Raw genomic sequence first — 21,708 nt, 5'->3', positions numbered from 1 at the left:
ATGTTCAATATTTCCATATAATGCACAAGTAGTTAAAAAAAGATCATGAAACAGAACATTGTAATTTCATTTCTTTTAGGTGCCTCATTCTGAGTATATGTAGCCTTCCATCATCCTTGTTTCTTTTTCAGATTATGCAGGCAATTTTGTTTAATTCCTTCTTTTGCATTCATAACAGCAATCTTCAGTGTGCACTCTTTAAAAAAAAAGAGGTCCTAAATAAGATGCCTGATGAGAAATAAAATGTTCATCATCCCATCTAAAAGACATATTCTATTAGTCAGCCTAAAATTGTATCCAGGATAAAAGCAGGTTTGATTCTTAGTGAATGTGGAACGCATTTCACATCCTCCCACATGGCATTAATTCCTATGGAGAAGACGTAGTATGTTGCATTTGATCCAACACTGGTGGCAAAATTGGCCTGTTATCCCTGACACTGGGAGGCCCACCATAGCATCACCTAATTTGTCTTCCTACCCATTCTGTACACAGCTCCTGGTTGAGGTGGAGGAATGCATTCCTTACTTCCTTCAAGGCCTGCTCTGCAGGGAAAAGGCCAGGTTGGGAAAAACAGTCCCAGGTGCTTGGCCCCTTGCTCCACCTTGAGAACTGTGTCAGTGATGGTGGGGATTGGGTGGAGTAAGCAGGCATGGAGCATATAGGTGGGCAAAGGCCTGACATATCCCATATTTATTTCTTCCCCAGCCAGCAGACTTGACAGCTTCTAATATGTGCTTCATTATATGCATTCCTGAGACAATAAAGATGTACAGCCCACAGGAAATTGTAGTCTTTAAAAAACAAAGGGGAAGGCATTCAGTTCTACCCTGGAAAAGAAAGAGGTTAAACAGATGAAAGGAATAAAATAAATCTGAATAAAGGAGGGGAAAAAAAAAAAACAGTCCAGAGATATTGACTAAGAAAATTCAATTCACAATATACTTACAACGTTAAAGATAGAAAAATGAGAATACATATAGCATAATGTGCAAGCAATATTATCCTAAATCTATTTAATCCAAAGTATTCACTGCTCTTGACAGTGGTGGGATATTACACCTGTGTGCACAATGAGGTGTCTGCACAGTGGACTAAATGTGTTGCCAAAATTTATTTTACAGCTAATGACATCAAGACTCTTCTAAATATGAAACTGTAAGGAGCAGCGTGAAAAAATATTTCACCAAATGATGTTCCATGGATCTAGAAGAATTATAACATCTTTCATATGTGACACAATATTGGCATACTGCCATCCCAAATGTATTGCAGGGGAGTAAGTCTCACCCAGCTATTGTGAGTTATTTTCATCAAATGTGTTTAGCATTGAGTTTGAAGAAGTGCATCTTTTCCCAATATTTCATTGCAGAATTAAAGTTTTCACTGCAGGTTCATAAGAAAAAGGTGACATCATACCTATGCTTTAAGCTCCCGAGAGTAGACATGGTACACAGTTCCAGCTCCAGTTGTTTTTTTAACTGAAAAACAGCCTTGCATGTTGCAATTGAGTGTTGATCCCTTTTGCTTCCTGCCATTTGTCTGCTCAGAATCATATTCATGCGTGCGCACGCACACACAGAGCCCTTCTACTTATCTGGCAGGGAGACTGTTTTTGGCGAAAAGCTAAACCCCACATATGAATGACATCAAATTCCATTTAACATCTCCTTTGGCCCTAAAGTCCCGCATGCACTGCAGCTGTCTGCTGACTTCACATCCACCTGTTTCTCCAAGTATGCACAGATGGAATGCATTTGGCTTCTCCTCCATCTATGCATCTTAAGTCAAGATCCAAACAACATGAAAAATAAACACGTATAGGACAAGCCTTAATTCTTTCCATCCCCTCATTTTGAAACAGTTTCTGATTCACAATCTGAATTCATGTAATGTAATTTTGGGGAAAGACACAATGAATGGGTAGCCATTTGGCATGCTCTCTTGGCTCATCAGTGCCCAAAAACATAAACATTTGCACTGGCATATCTGCCTGCTACACTGCCACGATGCCACATCTTGCAAGGTTTGCTGGCATTTCCTACCTTAAACATGTATGTGATGCCTCAGCAGATACTCAGATTCAGCTATAAACAATTCTTTTGCTTTTTAAGACCTTTTCTATTTTGGTCATTTTCAGGATTTCCCCCCCCCCCCCCACGGCAGTATAAGGCAATTACAGTTTGGATTGTTTTTAATTCCCATTGTATTGCACAGATGTTAGATATCACTATGTTGTGATGCCATGAACCCCCCCATCAATATTTTCCTGATAAGCATGAATACATTTTTCTAGATTAAGTCATGAAAGAATTCTTAACTAGGGTGATTACAAATAGGATCTGACAGTTTTCCTCTTTAGGGCCTATCCCATTTGGCATAGATTGTTACCCAGGAGCAAAATCTTAATTTACACATAAGTAATCCTCAGGATTTCAACTGAAATGTTTCCAAAGCATACAGAACTAGAATTTACCAATAAGGGCTTTGGATAGAGCTTATCTGTGTATATTCATGCAAATAAGACATTTCACATAGTATATAGGCAAAATAATTTATCATTCATTAATATGTAATAATGTTTTGGGGAATTTAGGCACAGTTTGACAGTACAAGAAAATAGCCACTGGGTTTTTGTTTGAGATCATTACTTCACAGAAGAATAAAATTTGCATTGTGGCAGAAAGTCTTGAAAGAGACATCAACACAGTGACAGCCTGTGTCCTAGTTGCTTTTAAAAAATATACTGTATGTACCTTAAGAGGTCCAAATGTTGCATTTTGTTAGAAAAACTTAATAAGCCATTTTGTCAGGAATGTTTCCTTGGAACATTAGTAAGTTGCTTCTGTATAAGCAAGGAACATGGTTTGTTTAAAACTATCCAATTTAGATGTTCCTGGTCTTTGTCTTTATTATTTATTTCTCACATTTGTTTCCTGCAAAGAGGTGAGTGGCATGCTTGAGGTCATTCCACTTTATTCTCATAGCAACCCTGCTTTTAAAGTGGCTGAAAGACGGTGACTAGCCCATGTAGCACAAACCTAAAGATGTTTACTTCAAAGTAAGTTACAGTTATTTCTGTGGGATTTACTTTCTACTAAGTGAGTTTAGGATTACGTTCTCATTGAGATGCACAGGTAAGCAAGGATTTGAACCCAGGTATCTCTGCTCTAAGACCAGTTCTCTAGATACGACACTATAGTGACTCCTGTTTTGTTTTGGTTGGGTTTGGTTTTAGTCAGTCTTCTGTAATATGGATTAATCTCTAATCCTGATGCATTGGATTGTAAATCCCATCATTCTTGGCCAGCATGGCAATGATTAATGGACATACTGGTTGAGAATCATAGGAGATTAGTCCAAAACACCCAGAGGATTCCAGTTTAGAGAAGACTGTTTTACTATCGTTGAACAGGGTAAATCAAATCACAATGTGTTGGGTTATGCTCCAGTTCATTGTGTACCATTTAAAATACACTGTTCTACATCCATTCATTCAGTGTTGGAGTTTCATGGATAAATGAATGTTTGTGGATTAATAGGTGAGGGCAACAAAAAAAGGAAGCTGTAACATGTGGTGGAACTTGGGCTTTATCCACTGAAATTAATGAAGGGTGCTTGCTGGGGTAGTGTTTAATCAAATCATGCCATTGCAAGAGAAAACACATAATTAGAAACCCTTTGACAATTAAATTAAAAAGAAACACCCTCCTGTTTTTATAAAATGTATACTTAACAGGTATCTGTATTAGCAGTGCTTTTATACAATTCGTCTGCAGCTGAATTGAATACATGAATTGTGGGACTAAAGCATCAGTTGCCTGCCTGGATGAGACCCCTCTTTGAACTCCTAACCCTGCTGGAAAGTAATATGGAATGAAGCTACACAAACTATGCAAAGACTTTCAAAAAAGGGCTCTCTTAAAAAAAAAAAAAAAAAAATCAGATAACCAGATTTGCTGACCATTGCATCAAAACAATTCTCACATATTGCTTTTTTCTAGTGTTTGTTAGTGACAAAGACTTTGATTTCTTTCCACCATCTGTCCTGGCTTACTTTAATGAGTCATTTGGCAGAATGTTTCATGTGAACCAACAGCTGTATAAGAGATCTTCATACATTATTTTATGTTGCTGTGTTTTGATAGTAGGACCCATGAACAATCATGGGATGTAAAGACCCCATCTCTTAGCTAATTGCCACTGAAGTAGCTCCCATCACCATATTCATCTGTTCTGTGACAGCAATGGAAATAAATTCTAGATGGTGTATGCAGTCATGAACCGAAGGGGTCATGTTCATTTTTCCCACTTTAAGACTGTGACCGCTAAATACTTCTGAATATTATTATAGTAATCTTCACCTTGGGAGGGCAAGTTGCTGACTTTTCAAGAAAAAATGCTATGTTTTATGCTTCTGCATCAGTTGAAATCCTTAAAATCAAGAATGGACACCTGCCTACATATTATACCCAAGTAATGCAGCAACCCTATTTGCAGAAAATGATATATATGGCTCCACTTCTGTTAGCTACCTGAAAGGTCATTCATCTTCTCTAACAGTCCTGCACAATGTGTGCACTGCTAACCTGACTGTAGCCTGGAAGCTGTGTGAACAGTGGCCCACAATCAGAGATCTGAAGCTGCAAAAAGACATATCCTTTCAGAATTTGATTCCCTGGTTTGTTTTCTGATTATGAAACAAATCTGAGATTGTCAGAAACTTCTTCTGACAGTAAACAATCAAGTCTTCAAAAAGGTGCCAGTCCTTCTGTCTGTTTCAAAGTCACTTTAATCATGAACATGTTGATTATGTCAGGAGATCTGTCTATTATGTCAGAATGGTGGAGATTGATGTGATCTGATGCAAAAGGCTTTAGTAAGAAGACAACTCTAAACTGCTGATGCAGTTATTGTTCTTTCATATGCTAATCAGAGAACAGCAAATAAAAATACTTCATACCACATCCTTCCTGGAATCAAGGGGTGAAGCTGAGCACTTTGTTTTGGAGTGTGCTGTGGACTCTTAGATTGTAAGCCTGAGGACAGAGATTCCCTTGCTTTCCTTGATCTGTAAACTGTTCTGGGAGCCTTTCTGGCTGAAGAATGGACCATAAATGCTTTAAATTAATATCTAGGAATCTAAGGATATAAATGGGTGATAAGTTTGCTGGGTTGCAGGTTATGTAGGCTATAATGTTGGAAACTTGAGTCAAGTGACTTGCTTCCAAGTTCAACTCAAGGTGCGTCTGCAATTCGACTTAGACTCACTTTGGGAGCAACAAGCGAGTTACTTGACTCAATCCGACTTGAGGTTTCTACATTTTTTACAACCAAGTCGCTCCAGGGCTTACTGTGCAGCAGGGTATCCTGGAAGGCAGGCATGAACACAGCAGGCAGTGGGTGGGTGGGAGGGAGTTTCAAGGGGTGGGGGCAAGATAGGGGGAAGGCAAGACTTCAGCTTTTCTTTTCAGCATGAGGGAGGGGTAGGATGGGGAGAGTTTCAAGTATGGGCAGGATGGGGATGTTATTTATTTGTTTAAATAAACCATGGTTAAAGTAAATGACTTCAATGCATCACTGCACATGGGAGCATTGGGGGATTTACAACTCTCCCAGCCCCTTACAGAACCCATCCACCACATCCCTTTTTCTGTTAAACTTGGCTCTTGACACTTGAGAAGAGACTTAAGACTTGACTCAAAAATTTCTTGCAATGACTTGAGACTCAACTTGGACTTGAAAGTAAAGACTTGAGACTTGGAGTAAAGGATTTGAACACATGATTGGTATGCTGTTTCTAAAACATTATGGAAACCGGTCCAATACACTTCTAGTTCACCCAAGTGTAATTGTTGGAGTGAAATTATTTGGGTCACTTCATGTACAATGCATTGGTGCGTGACCCCCTCCCCCTTCCTCAGAGTACCCGTGTCTGCTGATCATGCAGTTTGCTGTACTGCAGACTTGTGCTCCACACAATAACAACCGCACTCTTTTCATGATCTAATAGGCTGCACTTAGGAGAATAGGGATAACAGAAAGCTAATTCATGCCAGACCTGCTCCAGAGAGGTGGATGGTAGCCCTCAGGACAGATTGCAGGGATGTGTGTGCCTGTATACATATTATAAATTGGGAAGCTTAGCTAAGCCATATTGTCACTGTCTTCTGGCCATCCAAAGTGTGGTTTTGGCTAGTTGGTTCTGAGTATGAACCAAAGTTTATTTAATGCTTAAACAGAAGACCTATTATATTATTTCAGTACTGGACTTGACTTCTTTTGGCGGAGTTAGTAAGTTATTATAGGCCATGGTTGAATGAGAATGTGTGTGCTACTTGTTAAATGATATTTTAACTAATTTTCCAGTATGCTACTTCTGATTAAACTGTACACAGAGATTCCTGACAATTTCTCTGTGCATCTCATGCACACCCTCTTGCAATCCTGGAAACATTTTCATATAATTAAGGGAAATAAAAGAATGATATCTTTCAAGAAATATTTGGAGACCACTGCATACAATAATCTTGACTTTAGAATCCCACATGTCACATAATCCTATGATTGTGTCTCAATCTAGGCTAATCCCAATAAGTAGAATTTCATAGCTACATAAAAACCTTATTTAGAAATCTAAGGCAATATAATTTGGTGCCATTAATAATTAGTTGTCATCAAGAAAATTTAAAAAGCAATCATGGAAAATTATTCCTATAATATATTCGGCATTGCCTGGGCTCCTCCATGAGGACTAGGCTTTCCTGTCTGTTATTTACATACAGCTTCTATTAATGTTATATCCTGCATTTTCTCCAAGGCACACAGAATAGTATTTTTAACCTCACATGAAGTAGTTCCTTGCTTAAGGTCACTAAGGAGTCTGGATCTGTTGTTGTTTATTCCAGGCTCCACAGTCTAGCTGAAATATAACACTGACTTTTACTTCTAAAGGATTAAATTGTGAGGAGAACCACAGAACTGCAGTGGGCTTTCTGCAGCCCTTCATTTAGCCTTCTGGTCATCCACGCAGTCTTGTCAGCTGCTTCCTAGTCTGCAGGATGTGGCATTTGAACTGCATGGACCAGATGATTGCCCATTTGACTTAACTGGATCCCAGAACAGAAATAAACATGGAGACAATGTGTAGATCCCAGACGATGTGTGCTTTTGTGTGGGTGGATTTGGTTGATTGATAGGACAAGTTGTGTTTCAGGTTTGTCCTGCTACAGTTCTGCACCTCTCCACATAATAACACCTGCTATATGCAATTTCTTTTTAGGAGGTGCTTTTTGAACAGAGGATCATGGTAATTCCTACCCTTTTTATTAGTATTTTCAGTAGTGTTATCAGGTGCCTTTAAATGTCTCAATGCAGCAAGGGATTTATTTATGTATGAGATTTCTATCCCACCATTTTTCTCACAAACAACCCCAAGTGGCTTACAGAAGTATACTCCTCCTGCTCACAATCTTATCCCCACAACAATCCTGTGAGGTAGGCTGGGCTGAGAGTCTGTGACTGGCTCAAAGGCACCCTGTTGGCTCCATGGCTGAGCAGAGACTAGAACCCAAATCTCCTGAGTCCCAGTCCCGTACTCTTAACCACTATACCACGCTGGCTCCCTGGATTGTATAGGAGATATTCCTCTTGCCTTTTTAAATTTCCTCTCTTTCATCAACCCTTTGGTTCACCATCCCTTAGGGCCAAACTATAGGTCTTCATGATAGTGCATTTTTAAAAAGCCTGTTTAACCTGACATTTTTATTTAGAAGTAAAAGCAGGCATGGTGCCCTCATTTTGATACATGCTGTTGATTTGTACTGGGGCCCTTTGCTACTTTAGAGCTGCCCATTCCCACCTGAGCTACTGACTGATCCTGAAGGTGCTCTTCACAGTGAACAGCACTTTTCAGGAAGAATAAAAGTGGGGGAAGATTTTCAGAAGGAAATTTGGACTGGGGCAAATTGTAGGCTAGAACCCTGAGGTTGCTTTTTCTGCAAACTAAAGCACAGTTTAAACACACTTGAAGTATTTAGTGTCACCCTGTTTCTGTCTTTCCATACCTGGTGCCCTGCTACTTTGCCAGCCTCACCATGCTGACTGGGGATGCTGGGAGTTCCAGTCTGAAATGGAGAGAGTGCCATATTGGAAAAGCCTGGCCTGCTTGTTCCAGGACAAAAGGAGTCCAGCTCCTGATGGCACAAGGGTGGAGGAAGAGCAGGGGCGACAAATCAGCCACTTACTTTCTCACTGTCTTCAGGCTTTCACAGGGAAAAGCAAGGACATGGGAACTTTTTTTTTAATGTCTTATAAAAGGGACCTTCCCATCATATTACTTCAGTGCTAGAATTTCTATGAGAACTAGTAGCAGTGTGACTTAGCTATGAATTAGGAAGTCCATAGTTTGGATCTTATCTGTGTCGTGAACTGCAGGCAGGTCTGGTACTATTCTCTCAGTTTTAGCCTTTTCATTAGTAGTGTGGGGCTAATAATAATAATACTGATCCCATAGGACCATTGTAAAGACCACAAATATGATATATGTGAAGCACTTTGAACAACCAAAATAATACATAAATGCTTTGCATTACTGAATTTGTTCTCAGGATTAGCACTTTTGAAGGAAAAGAAACCACTATTACACTTATTTTAAAAATGACATTTACATTGCAACTTTAGCTTGACATTCCTATTTGCTGCAACTGCCAGGCTATACTAATTCAACATGTTATCATTATTTTTCATATAATGAAGATATTAATATATTAGTGCTTTACAGTAGCTACCATGGGAGTGAGCAATTAAGGGAAAACTACACAGGCAGTTTTGATATGAGATATGCAAGCAAAGCTTTGTCGTGACATATATCCCTAATTAAAATTTCCTGCTCCATTTTCTGACTATATCACATAAACAATATAGATTAAACAAGCAGGGGATGACTCTATCTCTTTTCATATACATTGTGTTAAGGAGTATGCATAGATTTGCAAGTCATAGGGATCAGACCTTGACTGATACCTATAATGTAGGGCACTTGCCTGTCAACTACATTCTTTCTGGACACAGGTCCCATAATACTTTGCTCAAATAATATTGTCAGAGCTATTAGGTTCAAGTGCCCCATACCCAAACTTTGTGTGTGCAACTGGATTGCAAAACTGCATGTAAGATATATGTTCACCTACCGTAATGGCTGCCAACCTACAGTCTGGCAAGGAATTTATCATCTAGTCTCCAGAGTCCAGGAAAATAAAGTGATCACTGAGTCATTCTCTTACCCCTAGGGCATGCCTGTCTGATACTTTTTTGGACGGGCCACATGGTCTCAGTCTGGATTAATTTCATGTCCATCTTCACAGCCCATATTTATTTATTTAAAAACAACAATAGGACAAGAATGGAAAGCTGCGTCGGAACAACCTATCGCATGATGCCAGTGAAACAATTTTCCATACCGCTGTGTATCTTCTTTTTCAACATGCTTCAGACCTTCAGTCTCCCACAATGGTATTCGCAGTGTAATTTGAAGCATGAGGACAGTGTGGATGCCAGATGTATTATCTAGGGCTACATTAGCAATCTAACTTGCTTCTCTAAATTACTAAAAATAACATTGACCTCAGCGATCATTAATGGCAATGTCTTTATCACATGAGATCACTGAAATATAGATGTGAGTTAGGTTAAAAGAAATGTTCAAATTTATAATATAATTTTTTCACACCCACTTCAGAGTACTCTTTCCCTTTGAGTATAGAACAGATTAGAAGCAGGCTGATTTCCTCATTCTGTTCTATTTTTGTAGCATGTGGTAGGTACCAAGAATATTTGAGAATGAGCATTCATGGAGAGGTTCTTCATGTCACTTTATAATATGGGTAGTGGAAGAGATATATGTAGAAAATTCAAGTGTTTCTTCTTGTTTGGAATATTTTCATGCAGTAAAATTTTCTGAATCTGAGTATGTTAGAAGTGTTTATGGAACCTGTAGAGGGGGAAACACACCTTTGGTAAAGCTAAGGAAAAGGCAAACTATTCTTTGCAATCACATCGGCAGGGGAACAAATCTTTTCAGCCTTCCATTGCATTGAAACCTTTTAACAATTAATGTTACAGTGCTATGATAATGAGTAAAAATAGGCTGAGATTCTACACATTCATTTTAAGGCGCTTTGTTTTCTTCTCAGAGTGGTTGGCTTAACCTGTCAGCAATCCATATCCTCATTAATTAGTAAGATAGGCTATTTTTCTCTCTTGATCCTTGGCTCTATTTAGGAAAAAAAATGGCTGGAAAACCAAGCTGACTCTTTATGTAGCTACAAATAGAAGTGCCAGTTGCACATAATCCATACACAAACACTTCTTGCATTCATTTACCAAATATGGTTGTGTGACTAGGACTTGTGTGTCTTTCTCTGATAACCTTTGTTGTTCTCAAGGATACTGATGAGTTCGCTGATGGATACTTTTAATGAACAATTTTTACCATGTAAGACTGAAAATTAACACTGGATTGGAAGTATAATTCCATTTTGTAGTTCTCAGTAGGTTTCCCTGAAAGAGTTCACCACCAAGTTTTTAATTACAACAAACACTTCCTTTAAATTTTATTCAGCTATATACAGTTTTGTAACCATTTAGCAACTGGTAATAACTAACTGTATTTTTATTTAACCCTATTAGACATTGTGTACTTTTATTAGTTGCATAGAATAGGCAAATTTCCTGTTTAAATATTTCATTTATCCATGGTTTCTGCATGAATGAATAAATTAGAACAGATAATGTACAGAAGTGTTTTATGTCAGAACTAAAGATACACCAAACATAATGCTCATTCTAAATGAATATGATATTCTGAAATGTTTGTTGCACAGTGTAAATCTTCCCAAGTGTGAGTTCTAAAAACAAATCTTCTCCTTCTCCTTGGCCATTCTTTCCTCAGTGCAAACAGCTTTGTTTCATTTCCATACATTCTTTTCTCCCTTATAGTAAATCCTAGATTTCAGTAGCTTATTTATCACATCTATAATAAATGCAACCAAAGGTGAGTTATATAATCCTCCTCCTCCTCCTCCTCCTCCTCCTCCTCCTCCTCCTCATTTTATCCTCACAACAATCCTGTGAGATAGGTTAGGCCAAGAGCAGTGACTGGCCCAAAGTCACCCAGTCAGCTCCATGACCAAGCAGGGACTCGAACCTGGATTTCTCGAGTCCTCATCTGTCACTCTAACCACTATATCTCAGTAGCTCATAAGTGGTTGTGTATCTGGTTATGCAAATGTAAGATTGGTGGAGTTCCACTACCACTATTTGAACTGTGGAGTGGCTCTGCTGGATACTACTTTTAGTCTTTTTCTTTTCTGATTCCTTCTTTTTGTATACAGACATCTGTCATGATCTGAAGACATTGCTTACTCAGTTTGTGCCTAAATCTGACAATGATGCCATCGTGCTTTTTCAGCAATACCAACTTATAAATCAAAGGTTGAATTCCTGCTCCATTTAAAATCAGTGCCAAACATAGTTGGCTTCTGTATTACCCGAGATATTGAATTTTATAATGCTCTTTGTGTACAAAAAGCACCCCCAACTTTTGTCTTCAAAAAAGGTACATTGTTACATTTACTACAGACTGCCAGGTATGCATGTGAACTAGAATAAACTTGCTCTTTGACTTCAGCTATACAGCTATAACTCCTTTCTGTTGAAATGGCCACAGAAATCACGACTGAATTAAAATAAAGCAAATCCCATCAGTGGAATAACTTTAATTTAAGATGAAAATTATCTCAAGTATTTCTAGAATGCTTTTAGCACAGCACTCTGAAGAGGGAAAGGAAGCTGGAGAATGATTGATAATCTCATGTGGTTTCATGGTTAAATAAGTTCAAATCATAAAGGGAATTTGTAAAACACTTTGACACTGAAAAGTGCTATTCAGCCTGATCTAATCCAAATTTACTTTGAACTAAATCCAGCAGGGTTGAGTCCAGACTTTTCTATCAGTGGAAGAGCTCACGTTTACCAAGGAAACCAGCATCCAATGGGAACTTTCCAAATTTTCACCAATTCCCCTCTCCCCCCACAAATCTCCGACCACCTTCCCATGCTGTTCCAGATCATTCCTGTGTCTCCCCCAGAGCAGTAAAGGAGGGATTACTGAAAAGTACCTTTTTTTCACAGCTAGAGGAATCTGCTGGGTGCAAGTCTAGATCTTTATTCAGTGAGTTTCATCCCCACTGGATTGCAGTAGTAGAGAACATCATACAGGACTTCCCTGATATTATTTTCCAGTTTAGCAGACATACATTTTAATTCTGCATTATAGAGTAATAGCAGTGCACCTGGAGGAAATATCAGAATGAACTCAAAAGTATTACCTGACACCCTCATATTTTATGCTTTTGTTTAGATCTTTTCCTTTGTGGAAGTGCGTAGAGTCAGAATATCTATTTCAGCCCCTGCATACACAACCTCCTTGTGTTCAACAGAGCATAAGCAAGGTATTTAGGCTGAGATGTTTGGAAACAAACAAAAACACTTTGCCTAGCAATTTGTAGCCCAACAACACTCAGAAATAATCTGCATGCTTATCCATATCAACATATTCTAAGCTTATCACCAGAAGAATGCTTACTTGGAAGCAAATCTAGCTAAAATCATTGCAGCTTATTCTACAATAAATGGTTCTATGTTTCTGGTTGCAATGTACATTGTAAAGCAATCTGGAGTCAAGCCAACAGGGAGCAAAGCAGCGGATGTGCTGCCTTGTCCCAGGGGCAAAAGGGAGGGGGTATTTTTTCACTGGAGATGCAGGTTTTGTGAAACATGTTAAAGGAGAGTGTAGACACCTATGCCAGCTCCAGAGTAGTGCTTGTGAGGGGCTCAATCCTGTGTCCCTGATGGAGAATGATTGATTGATTGATTTCTCACCTGCCCCATCAGCTGTATGGCTCCCTGGGTGAGTTACAACAACAAAAAGAGGAGCTTTGCACCTGGCAGATTCCAGCTGCTTCTTCCCCACTCCAGAATACCCTGTTTCAGGATTCCCCATCAGCTGCTACCCACAAGAACACCACCAGCTGTACAACTATACCTGTGGAACTCTGTGAGTATAACAGGGGCTCCACCTTTGCTGAGCTAGACCTGTGTGTCTGAATTTATTATTATTATTATTATTATTATTATTATTATTATTATTATTATTATTTTACCCTATTGGTTTGAAAGTGCTTTTAATTCATAAAGATTCTTTTTAAATCATAAAAATATCACAACCACCATGTGAGATATGTGAGTATTTCCAGTTTTCTTGTGGGGTACATTGTTTGAGGGATGCTTTTTCTTTTGATTGCCAACATAGATAGTGTTGTGCACTGAAATAGTTCCCTGAGTACGTCAAGGGGCAATGGACCCCTTTCACTTCTAACTGGATAAGCTCTTAGCTACCTAAATGCACGATTAGAGGGAATGCTTCTTTCAACATTTTGTTTGCAGACAAGTGCCTTTTGTGTAGAGTTAAAATTCCTGTCATCTTCCAAGTGATCAGGAAGATGAGGACAGTTGCTTTCATGAACAGCTGTGGAAGCTAGTGTTTCCATATCTTTTATGCAAGTTCCAGATAACAGTCTCTTATTGGTTGATGGTATCAAGATAATTTCCAATATCATTACAGTCTGGCAGCAACAGATTTTCTGCAAATACTTGCATTTAATTGAACTCTATTTAGTTTATATTGCAGCATTTGTTTTGGATGCTATCCTCTTGAGATTTGACCAATTTAAAAAGTTATAATTACTCTGTTAATGAATGAAACATTCCTTTAGTCACAAAAATAAGGGCTGTATCCCAAGTGGCATGGGCTACCTTTTGTTGGTGTTTATATATGTATAGGGAGGAAGCTCAGTGATACCCATTGTGAGCAGTCCACAAATCACTGTACATCTGCATCTCCAGTCATTCCATTCTTCTTTGTGGTCTCCATGCAATCACACACATGGGCTATGCACAGATCTTACGGCTGGGAGGTAAATAAAGGGAAATATGCTCTCCATTTATTTTCTAGTTTTGTAGATAATTCCCTGCTGAAATAATTGCCCAAATTTCCAAAAGAGTTAAAAAAACAAGAACAGAACAAAAGGAAAAAAACAAAAAACAAAACCAGTGGTGGCAAGATAGAACAGATCCAATGGGCTTTCCCCTCATTGTGGCCCCATTCACTCTGGCCCATTTAGCCATCTTCTCAAGGTTTTAGGATAGCTATAAGGGAACTGCTGTGATGTTCTGCAAAGGAACTGCTAAAAGAGATGGCCTTAAGCTCATCCCTTTCTCAATTAGCTGGAGACTCAAGGAAGTGTTGAAAATGTGAGGGGTACTGAAATAACCGGTCAGCACTAGGAAATGAGAGAATTATATTGCTAAGGGGGAAAGCTGGGGAATGTAAGGGGAATTACTTTGCTAAGGGGAAAACCCCATCCACTTTTGATGCACTTGCCACAAATCTACACTGCCACAAATCTACACTGCCACATTTTCCCCTTTGCTGGTGCTTTCCATTTGACAATAGGGCAACTGACAGCTGTCACCTGTTTGCAATTTACCCTTTATGCAGTTGTCAATACATATGCCTCATCAATCTCTTAGCATTTGACAGGTGAAACTGATAAGGACATTACCCAGCCAGCACTACATATACCAGAAAGCTGTAAGATTGCATTTGGGCAACTTCAAAAGACTGAAATAATGTTTTTCAAAAATAGGAAGACTTTTTCATGCATTTCTGGGGCAAACCCTCCCTGTGCTTCAATGAAAGGAGAGCATAGTTGGAATGGTATTTGCAGGAGAGACTAGATGGGTTGTGCCATGAAAGACACTGGGATATGTCTGTGTTGGAGAACTGAGCAGGAAGGAGTGGAAAAGAACCCACAATGAACCTGATAGTCTGTTGGGTGCTCTGTGAAAGTCCATGTTGTGTAGCTTAAGCACAGAGTGTGTTGTTCTCTCATGTGAACTTGCCCTATGAGTTAATTATCTCAGCTCAATTTGATCTCTTGGTAATCACTTCTTATTGGAATTTAATATACATGTTGTTGCACACATTTGGGGATGTGTATAATCTGTTGTTTGCCTGAAGACAGCATGGAAGAGGTTGCACGCATTGCCCAGTCAATCTTTTAATACAGTAAGTGGGAAATATCCTCTTCAAAAGAGGGAATGTCTTTAAAGTGAGTGAACTGGTAAAAAGGAAGTCAAAAGGGGTGTCACAAGATTTGTGTGTTGCTATACGCCATCAGGTCATATCAAACTTATGGCAACTGTATAAATGAATGCCCTCCAAAATGTTCTGTCCCTGACAGTCCCGCTCAGCTCTTGCAAACTCAAGGCTATGGTGCCTTTTATGAAGTCAAACCATCTCCTATTTCTTCTTTCTTCTGATTGATTGATATTTATATCCTACCTGATTTCCTTTCAAGAAACTCAAGGCGGCTTACATAAAATTCTCAAACTTATCCTCACAACAACAACAACCCTGTGAGGTAGGTTGGGCTGAGAGTGTGTGACTGGCCCCAAGTCATCCAGGCAGCCCTACAACTGAATGGGGACTAGAACCTCTATTGCCTGAGTCCCACTCCTGCACTCTTAACTACTGCACCACACTGGCTTACTCTCTCCTCCTCTACCTTCTTCTGCATTCAACTTTCCCTAGCATGTTTCTCCAGTGAGTCTTGTCTTCCCATAATGTGCCCAAAATACAACAGCTTCATTTTTTTAATTTTTTTCCTTCCAGGGCAAGTTCTGGCTTGAGTTGATATAGGACCCACTTGCTCATCTTTCTTTTGGTCCCAGTAAGCCCTCCTAGATTACCACATTTCAAATGTATCCATTTTTTCCTGTCAGCTTTCTTCACAGCTTTCATACCCCTAGAGAGTGATCAGTGAGCTTGACCTTGGTGTCCAGCGAAACATCCCTACACTTGAAGACTCTTTTAGTTCATTCATTGTTGTATGCCGCCTGCAGCCAGCCCCAGTCAACCGGTTGGTAGCAGCTCTTGGAACAAGTTTCCAAACGTTTATCAGAGGCAGCCCCACATAGAGCATGTTACAATAATTCAAATGAGATGTAACTAAGTTAAGCGTCACTATACCAAATCATACATTTCCAGGAATGGGGGCAGATGGGACACTGGTTTTAACTGTGCAAGTGGCCTGCCCACTAGGAGGATGCACTCCTGGGCATGGAGGCTAAGAGTTAAATTGTGGCTGACTTCTGCCTTGTCTGGATTAAGCTGCTATTCGTTTGACCTCATCCCGTCTATTCCTACTGACAGAGATTGATTTAGCATGAAGCAGTGTCCTCAGAATGAGATGGAAAGTAGAAATAGAGTTGGGTGTCATCAGCATACCAGTAGTGCTAAATCCCAAGACTCCATACAATCTCTCCCAATGGCTTCATATCCATGTTAATAGCATGCAGGACAGGACAGAATTCTGATGAACTCGACATGGCCAGGAAGTCAAGCAGGAGTCCCCCAGCATTACCTTCTGGGCCTCCCCTTCAGGATGGAATGGACAGAGATGTTATGATCGTTTGTCTCCAAAGCTGCCGAGAGGAGCAGCAGAACTGATAGGGACACACTCCCCCTTTCTGGGTCCCAGCATGAGGAATCTACCAAGGCGGCTAAACTTGTTTCCATTTGATGCCAGATTGTAGTAGTTGTAGATACTCCATCTCATCCAGAAATCCCTGGAGCTGCAAGGCCAACACACATTCTAGTACCTTGCCCAAAAATGGAATTTAGGGGACTGTTTGGTAATTACCCAGGATACTGAAATTCAGGGAGGGCTTTTTCAACGTGGATCTCACCACTAATGATGATGATATACAAACAGAATCTGGATCTAAGTCATTCCTCTATTATCTAGGCTGAAGTCACATTTTTAAAAAAATGCATGCTAATTTCATTGTATTCAGATGAAAATGGATCACAGAATTTCATTTGTGAGCTTCCTATAGTTATGTCTCTTGAGATCCGAAGTAATTCTAGACATGGTGTAACTTCTGTAACATACTAAGACTTGGGTTAGTAGTGGTAATGGCCACCATTTTCCGCTACAAAAGCTATCCTCAGCGGACATGCACAGTAACCATTAGTACCTCCAGTGACAAAAATACACAATCAAGAATAGTGCCATCAACTGGGTGATCAGCTTACTTGTTTGACATCATGAGCTAGTGACTCATTCATTGCCTGCCCTGATGAGTTGTTGAGGTAAATTATGAAGAGCTAATAAATTAAAGTAAAAGCTAATGGCTAACAGATGTAGAAGCACTGTGCACTCTATTAATTAATGCTGGTACAGATTATGTGGAACGAATGCAAATCGTTGCACGTGGAATGTTTATATATTTGGACCATGCTGAGTGCATCAGAGTTCCTGAGGAAAAGTATTTGAAACACTTCTAGAAAAGTATGCTGGGTACAATCTCCATGGCATAGCTTTTCATGACTTTTCCTTACGATGAAATTTCTTGCCAGGCCAAAGGAAGGAAAGCAATGGAAGCATATAGTTTTGCTAGTACGATCACAAAGATATGGCAATATCAAATTTCCACCGGGTTTAACTGTAAAGTTTACAAACACAGAAAATCAGTGTTACTGATGCAAAGTTATCTTAACAGACTCATTTAGGGCACAATCTGATGCTGCCTGTACTGGATAAGCATCTGAATGCAGAGGTTTATTTGCATCCAGTAGCCAGAGCAAGGTGCATCAGCAGCAGTTGCTAACACAGCTGTGTGGCGCCCCAGGCATTCTGTCCAGAAGAAGATTGAGCTAATGTGTGCATCAGAGAACGCATCTGTGGATGGGCTCAGCCTGCTCCCTTCCCTGTCCTGGTGCACCCCTTTCCCCCCTCCGTGATGCACATTTGCACTCTCAGAGAAGCAGCTTAGTGTAGCTCTGTCCCCACCGGGCATGAGAGGAAGGGCAGGGCCTCTGCCACTGGAGTACCAACACTAAGGATGCAGGACCTTGGTGATGTAACCCTGAAGACGCCCGTGCCCCCTGCCCCCAGACAATGTTGGAGGACCATAAAGCTGCACAGTTAATAAAGTAACCAGTAAATGCACCAGAGAATGTGCATAGATGTATGAAAATATATAAAGTATGCCATCTAGAATCCTTAACAAATTACTGGATTTTATCACTTATAGCTAAGTAGTTTTCAGCTACAGAAAATAAAATGGATTTTGCATCTTCTCTTTCTTTCTTAGCTTCAAATATGACAGGAAATGTTTTTTGTTTGTGTTCCAATGAAGTGATCTATGCTAACATTTAAATGCAATTCAGTCATAAATTGCAAGCTGCAGCTGAAATGAGTTTTGCTTTTGTTAATGGTTTATTGAAAATCCAGTTGTCTCATTCATGTTAATAATATGGATAGTTGACTAAGGGTGCAAACCTGTACATGGTTAGCCATCAGAAAAGGCCTCAGCCTTTCTAGCTGATAGCGGGGACATACTGGGAGGGGCAGACCTTTTTTAAAGTCTAAACATGCACAGAATTGTACCTTAAATGGCTTTTTTTCATCCTAACAGTGAAATAACTTGTGAGGACCTCATGAGGAAAGTACCCTCCCCAGTGGCACCCCTCTTCTGCTCCAGCTGGAGCTCCTTTTTGAGTGGCTGCTGACATGAAAGAAGGTTACTGATTGCACAGCTGGGGCTCCACAAGCATTCACAGACTTCCTCTCCACTCAGCTTACGTTGGAAGACTGGGCCAAGCACAAGAGAAAACCTGTCAATGCTCTGGGGAGATGGATTTTGACAGGTGCATCCCAACCCTACTTCAGACAACATGACAAGCCATGGTGATACAGAGAATCCATAGAACAAACCATTGGTTTTCTATCATGGCTTCTAAAGACCAAACTTACCATGGTGGAATTCCACAACTGGATTCAGGCAAGACAACAGCCCAGAAATGGTAAAAACCCACCATGGCTTGTTGTGCTGTCTGAACCCAGCCAGTGTATTACCTTAAAGAAATAAGATTAATTTACCAGCTGCTAGTGCCAAGAAAAGAGAGCTGAGCAGTTGTCTGTCTTATCAGTTCCATTGCTATTATACTTTGGGGGTTGGAAGGGCCATAGCTCAATGGCATGGGTGCAGAAGGTCCTAGGTGCAGTCCCCAGCATCTCTAGATAGGGCTAGATAAACTTGTGCCTGAGACCCCAGAAAGCTGCCGCAGGTCTGTGTTGACCATACTCTGGATGGACCCATGTTCTGACTCAATAGAAGGCAGCTGCCTACGTTCCTAATTGCAAAAGGAATCCAGCGCATAACTGAAGCAAGCTGGGATTTAAGTATTATGTTACTTGCTTTAATTTTGATGAATTTTTAAATGCTGTGTTTGAGCAGCATCTGCATTTTCTTGAACAAAGTTCACATTTAACACCCCAAGCCAGCAAAACAGAATGGGATTTATTTGAGTAAAATATACATAATTTACAAAGAGATCTTTTATTGAAAGCTTTACTTGTTTAGTGTTTAAATGTCTGTCTTTCTCGGTGCTTGTGCAGTTGCAGTCAGCTCTCACCATGAACAGTGCCTGTATCTGCACAGTACTATTCATAAGTATGAGGCAAAGGAAAGCAAAATGCCTCACTCTGTTAGGAGTCCCCCCACCCGCCTTTTACAAAGTTGATTTGAATGAGATAAATATTGATTCTTTTAGATTACTTTTTCAGCAATTCTGTAGAATGAGTTTTTGCATTTATCTAATTCCTGAATTTCCCCATTGATACCACTACTTTTCATGATATGCTTTGAAGACATACCTGCATACTTCCCAGTCATACTGGCAGTAGATTGCTGAAATGTAAAGTTGCTTCTCACTTGTGGATGCTTTCTTTGAGTTTGGCTCAAATGATATTGAGCACATGTGAATAAAAGTCTGTTGATTGGGAAAGGGTGTTGGAAATATTCATCTAAAACCTCACAAGGGGAAGCAACTTTGCCAGGGATTTAAAACAAGAAAGGAAAGAAGAAAGGGTTGCGTGCCTTGTCAAAGGCTGACTTTTTGACATCTAAGGAAGCAATTTTTCTTCCTCTCCCATAACATTCAAGCCTAGAGTCATCCCATGAAACTGGCTGATGGGAGGTTTAGGATAGATAAAAGGAACTACTGCTTTACACACCATGTAAACAATGGGATTTGTTGCCACAGTAAGAGGTGATGGCCACCAATCTGGATTGCCTTAAAAAGAGATTGGACAGATTCATGAGGGAGGAGGCTATCAGTGGCCACTAGCCTTGCTGGCTATGTGCTGCCTCCTTGACCAGAGGTGGCAGAAGGTAATGGGAATGGTATTTTAAAAATTCTTTTATTGAAAATTGTTACAATTGAACATTGTATCCTTCAAAGTATGCTCCTTGTGAGTGTACATAATGCTCCCAGTGATTTTTTCCATTCATAGCATCCCTGGGAGTCTTCAAGTGGGATGGTGTTCAGAGCCTGCATAGTGCCTCTTTGAATGTTATCCACACGACCAAAATGGTGTCCTTTCAAACCATTCTTCACCTTTGGGAAGATGAAAACGTCACAAGGAGCCAAGTCAATGCTGTAGGGTGGATGGGGAAGCATCATGATGTGTTTTCAGCCCAAAACTCTCTGACAGCCAAAACACTGACTTGGTGCGTTGTCATGATGAAGGATCCAAGTTGAGCCAATCTCAACTTGTGCCATCAGTACACTTGTGCAGATGATAGCACAGCTTCTCTGGAAGCTTTCCTCACCATTTCCAAAGTGTCTGATGCACTTTTACCCAATTTCACACAATTTCATCATGTACCACTGTTCCAACTCAGTTGCATTTTTCTTAATACAAGGCATTTGAACAGAGTGCCACTAAAAAGAATGTCTTGACTCTGGCAGGGCTGGAATACTACTGATCAGTCTTCTAATGTATAGAAGACCCCAAGTGACCTTGGCCAGCTTCTCCCTTCACAGAGCCCTCCTTGAGAGTAGGAACTTCATTCTCATTGCTTTCTGGACACACTTCATATTTAGGGTTGTCTAATTAGTCTGAAAATACAAACCAAATTATTTCAAAGTGAGTTACATTGAAGGCAATAGAATGTCCAAATTACAGTGTTTAGCACTTCTGTGGCAGGTCACAAGCCTTTTTCTGGAATACTTAGACCTTTGGAGAGGAAACTGCACATGACTTTTTCTATTTCCAATTTTCCTTTGGTAACAAAGCATAAGCTTTAATTATTGATTTTTATTCCAGAGCTGTAGTTGTGTTAATTTGTTGGAGTAAAAATGAGAAAATGTCATAGGCCAGAAGCCAGTATGTCAAATTTATGAAGTGGTCACCTCCTACACACACACACACACACACACACACACACACACACACACAGAGTACAGACACGTATTTTGAGTGACCACTCCATCCACCTGATGAAGTTTATGAGAGCATTAAACATTCCTTTGTTTCCCCTTTCTTTGACCATGTCCAATCTTTAGTGGTTTTTGACCTGTGTTTATTCTGACCCTCATATATCTCACCTTGTTGCACTTTGCTTCCCCAAACATGTTCTCATAACTGTCTCCCAACTCTAGGGAACCATAGCTCCCTACTTCTGCCTTTTCTGGCTCTGTTGCTATTATTAGGATTATTCTGCTAGTCCAGA

General features: G+C 39.9%; 1 protein-coding gene and 1 long non-coding RNA gene across 3 annotated transcripts in view; one reads left to right on the top strand and one right to left on the bottom strand.

Moving 5' to 3' along the window:
• The window catches only part of LOC123019110, a 91,211-nt gene extending 81,897 nt beyond the window's left edge, over positions 1-9,314 (bottom strand). The window contains exon 1 of the long non-coding RNA XR_006413850.1: positions 9,192-9,314. This is a non-coding gene — a long non-coding RNA (uncharacterized LOC123019110). The remainder of the gene's footprint in view (positions 1-9,191) is intronic.
• PACRG (parkin coregulated) overlaps positions 1-21,708 on the top strand; it is a 274,050-nt gene that overhangs the window by 211,266 nt on the left and 41,076 nt on the right. The window lies entirely within an intron of this gene.

This window comes from Varanus komodoensis, unplaced genomic scaffold, assembly GCF_004798865.1.
Source record: "Varanus komodoensis strain SLA01 unplaced genomic scaffold, ASM479886v1 scaffold1, whole genome shotgun sequence".
Classification (NCBI taxonomy): Eukaryota; Metazoa; Chordata; class Lepidosauria; order Squamata; family Varanidae; genus Varanus; species Varanus komodoensis.
Note: the sequence above shows the minus strand (reverse complement) of the source record. Positions and strands in the feature narration are given on the sequence as shown.